We start from the raw sequence: 5,000 nt of genomic DNA, 5'->3' as shown, positions 1-5,000 counted from the left end.
CATGTGATTAGAATGTATAGAAGTTAAAACGATCATATTTATATTGTTTTTCTCCTCTGGATACACTTTTATGCTCGTCGGAGAAATATTTCATAAGGGCGTCCACCATTGTTCCGATAGTTTAGAGCCAGTTACTAAGTTACTATGCGTCATTACGAGGGAAGTGACGTCATGACTGTTGAAGCCTATTTTGAACTTTGAGATTCGTGACTATCAAGGATTTGTGCCTTACCTTTAACTTTCTTTATTAGCTGCCATCAGAATTTAAACTGTATTTAATTGAAAGAAGTTTCAAAATATGAGAAAGAAAAGAGGGAAAGCTACTGAAGAATAGAGCTGCTCGGAGTACAAAGACTGAATAAGTTTAGTATATGTAATTTTTCATAGAAAGGAATCATTGAAATATAGATAGGCTTCTGAGTAAACATGTGTGAGGGTAAATATTTAAATAAATGTAAAGACGGATATATATATATATATATATATATATATATATATATATATATATATATATATACATATATATATATATATATATATATATATATATATATATATATATATATATATATATATATATAATGCAAATTTTCACTCACATTTTATTGGCCGAGACGACTCGTTTCTGTGTTTTTTTACACTTCTTCAGTCGGCGTAATCCATTGTAATATATATATATATATATATATATATATATATATATATATATATATATATGAGTGTCGGTGGGTTCTCATAGGTACGCAAGTGCTCGATAATGATGGTTAGAGCTAATACAAAATATAAATTATGTCACTCACTTATATATGGCCAATACGTACGTTTCTGTGGCTTTCGTCCACCTCTTCAGTCGGCATAATGTGCGAAGAAAACATCGTTTTCTTCGGACATGATGACGACTGAAGACGTTGACGAAAGTCACAGAAACGTACGTCTTGGCCATATATAAGTGAGTGACATAATTTATACTATATATATATATATATATGTGTGTGTGTGTGTGTGTGAGAGAGAGAGAGAGAGAGTGTTGTGCGTGTCTGTACTATATATAGAGACTAAAAGGTAGTAGTAACGGTATTATGAACAGGGAGAGAAGCAAAAAAAAAAAAAAAAAAGAAAAGAAACAAAATGCAGAAAGACTAATGGGATTACAATATTATTCTTTATAATAAAAATATGAAGTTAGCGTAAACATCAGCTTAATAGCCATACATCCCAATGGCACATTAACGTGAGTGGCTGTAACCAATTAGGCACGACACACAGTAGAAAGTAGGAAGTGTGTTGTCATGGCATTGTAAACATCAGCTTAATAGTCATACATCCTCGTGTGACATTAACGTGAGTGGCTGTAACCAATTAGGCACGACACACAGTAGAAAGTAGGAAGTGTGTTTTCATGGCATTGTAAACATCGATTAAAAGATTATCGTGTCAGCGTTGTGAAACAAAGGAAATCAAATATTTTCTTATCGATAACTTATTGATCTCCTGATAGGAGAGCGTATGTAATGGTAATAATATAAATGGAACGAGAGAAAATGTCCCCAAACACCCTTCTACCGCTGAGATTATGTCACGCGTGTCGAGCCGCTACATGGATGAAATATTGTCTGCAGAGTGCAAACCCATCGAACACTGTTAAACTAAGTACATCATAAAAGGTGTAAGTTGTTGTTTACGATAAAAGGACCGATGTATTGAAACTTACAAAACATTAAATTAAAAAAAAGAAATAAAAATTAATAAAATTGAGCTTTATATAGCGCAAGGTCCACTAAATGTGCTCAAAGCGCTTTACAAGGTGAACGATACCTCTTTCTCAAGAGCTGATTGATTGATTGATACAACAACACAAGCTATCTAGATAATACATGTGAAATTTGTCCCTATGGTGTAGGTGTAAATGTACGGGGTCTTTGACTCACAAAACAAAGTAAATTAAGCAAGAAGGTTCGAATGTAAAATTCGTTAATTTATAATTATTGACGTTAACAAAAAATTACAAAAAATAAATAAATAAATAAATAAAAAAATAATAATTTTTTTTTTAAAACAACCCCCCCCCCCCAAAAAAAAAAATAAAAGAAAGAAAATCCTTACAACTTCGTTTTCTCGACCAATTGAAATGGCACAGCCTCGAATAATGCACATAATTTTGATTTCAACAGTGATATTACTGCAATCGATATTCTGACATGGTCGTTGTGAATTTTTCATAGCATCCTCTTGTTATGCATTGTTTTAGGCAACGGTTCCAACCACGAATCGCCTGATATAAACGAAAGTAGTCCTTCAGAGTCATTGGGCCCATGGAGCCGGAGTTTATCCCGGTTTCTATAGCGTGAAACGGACAGTAACAATTGCTTGCTATCCTTTGGATACTTTCCGCCAAATCTAACAGACTCAGCTACCCATTCACTACTGGGTGGACAGGGGGGGGGGGGAGGGGGTTCAGAAAAAAATATCGACAGCACCCGGGATCGATCCTGGTCCCTTTGCGCGTGAAGCGAGTGCTCTACAAAGTGAGCTATCGTGACACCCTTGCTATAAACGAGGTTACGGCAAAATGCCGCTAAGCTTTTGAATAATAAATTAAGAAAGGTTTTGTAGAACTTTCTTGCTGCTCTTTTACTCTTGTTTGTTTGTTTATGATTTTTTTTCGTTAAAAATTATATATATATATATATATATATATATATATATATATATATATATATATATATATATATATACATATATAATTTATATATATATATATATATATATATATATTATATATAGACTAGATAGGTTTATCATCTAGTTTGCATCCTCTCGATGCTTGCTTTTATTTTGATGTTGATGACTTTTTAAATGTTATACCTTTTTTTATTATTGCTCTTGATTTGTTTAGTTTTCAATTTGTTATTTCTTTTTTTTTTTCCTTTTGAATTTTTGCTTAAACTTTTCTACAAAATTAAATAGTATAATTTTCGATGTAATTTTGAAAATGTCACATTTTAAAATTTGGAATTGTATCATGGTCAGTTGACGATGCAAGTCCATCGAAAAATTATCTCAAATTTGAGGCTTTTTGACAAGATGAGGGAGTAATTTATTGATCGATATTTTCTTCCAAAATTTAAAAATACGTTTTGTCAAAGTACTCTATGTCCTACCATTGATGTAAGACTCCTCATATAGAGTCAAATGCTTAATTAAGTCCAATACTGTGTCACAATGATAAAACTCCATTTTTCAAAATTTTCAAAGAAATCTTGTTCTTCAAACATTGATAATGTTGATAACTTTAAAAACTGAAGCGGTATTACGGCTTTCTTTGAAGTCTTAGGTTTAAGCATTTTTGACACAAGAGAGCCGTCTTAATTCACCTTATTTCAAGCCATAGTTTTCTTGCCAAAATTAGAAAAGGCCTTATGTTACGTTACAGAATGGAAGAATCATATACAATATCGTATCAAAACACTCCAGTCAAAACAGAAATTCACAACTAACTCAAGCGTGGTGTTTTTTCTTACAGCGCTATCAATGTCTGGTTTTTTCCCTTACAAGTTTGTGTACTGTGGATTGGTTTTAGACTTAAAGTACCTTTTCAAAATCCAAAAAAGATCATTACACCGTTTGAGTGTATAAAGAGTCAATAACATTTCATGTCCGTTATTATTATTCTACCCCTTTATTGTAAATTGTAGTAACGGGTAACGATAATATAACGTTTACACAAACAAGTGTGAACTAAAAACGGTCAAGCTAGTAAATAAACTATAACGAGGCATACAACAAGTGATGTCTCTAAAGTCTTTTAAAAATTGCTTTCATTTAGAAATTATTAATTTAAATGATTTGAAGGCTCCAATAGATAAATAAATTATTGTACTTAAAAGCATTTTAGATTCTGAGTTTAGTTTCAACTGAGTGGCGCAAACACATACAACAGTTGGGAACACTCTAGCATTTCAAAGCGCAAGAAATCAAGAATCTTTTACTATTCATGTATTTAAAGTCCCTCTGAGATTTATTTTCTTAACAATAAATATGACTATCTAATAATTCTAAACAAAGTTGTTGTTTTTTTGTTTTTTTCAAAGGCATTCGCCATGGCCGTAACTCCCCCCCCCCCCTTCCTCATTTCCCTTCGTTTAAAAACAAAAGATTTTCTTAACTTTTTCAATTTCAGACTGTCATAGTTGTATCTGGACAAGCCACTCATTTTTTTAGGCCTCGGCTGATTCCATTTATGTTTCTATTGTTGTGCGAATTTGTGGTCTTGTGGTGTGGCACTCGCCTTCGGACCAGTAGGCTCTCGTTCGAGTCCCGCTGCAAATGCGTCTCTGTGTCTCTCATAATAAAATAAATATGTGGCTGGTAACCGCGATGTAATTGTCGAAATAAAATTAGTAAAGGGCCTAAAGTCATATTGTTTAATTTTACATGTTATTGTTGGCTTGGAATCCCAAGTTATGCGCTTTGAGCATATGATTTAGTGAATATTTCGCTTCACTACAAGTTTTTTGGAGGGTATCTTTTTTTTTTAAGGAAATCATTTATTCATTTTTTTAGGAAGCCATTCTTATTGGTCAATTGATTTGGAGTTGAACATGCAGTCAAATTATAGTAATAATATGAAATTTATTAAAAAATTGTTTTAAGTTATCAAAGTTCCATCACGATACATTTTCCCCTCCACAATTTGCCAATTGAATCAACTTTACACGATAACTAAGCAAACAAGCAGCAACGAGAGCTTCAAATTTCAAACGGTCTCTTCTCCACACCGGTGGAGGCTTAAACGACCAGACTCTTGACGGCCATACCAGTCTTCTATTTGAAGTTTTGGCATGAATGGAAGAAGACGTCTTTAATGATTGCCAAAAAAAAAAAAAAAAAAATAAAAATAGAAGAGAAACCTTGACAGCACATTATGAGCATTAATCATCATCATGATGTAGTTCCATATCTGAAGCAGACGTCGGAGGTCATCTTCCGCCAAGCTGATC

At 32.8% G+C, this 5,000-nt stretch overlaps 1 protein-coding gene across 2 annotated transcripts in view; it reads right to left on the bottom strand.

Annotated features, from left to right (window-relative positions):
* The window catches only part of LOC144968974 (uncharacterized), a 43,386-nt gene that overhangs the window by 24,970 nt on the left and 13,416 nt on the right, over nucleotides 1-5,000 (bottom strand). The window lies entirely within an intron of this gene.

This window comes from Berghia stephanieae, chromosome 3, assembly GCF_034508935.2.
Source record: "Berghia stephanieae isolate SIO BIC M18660-M18661 chromosome 3, UCSD_Bste_1.3, whole genome shotgun sequence".
NCBI lineage: Eukaryota > Metazoa > Mollusca > Gastropoda > Nudibranchia > Aeolidiidae > Berghia > Berghia stephanieae.
The sequence above is the reverse complement of the archived record's forward strand: the minus strand, read 5'-3'. Positions and strand labels throughout refer to the sequence as shown.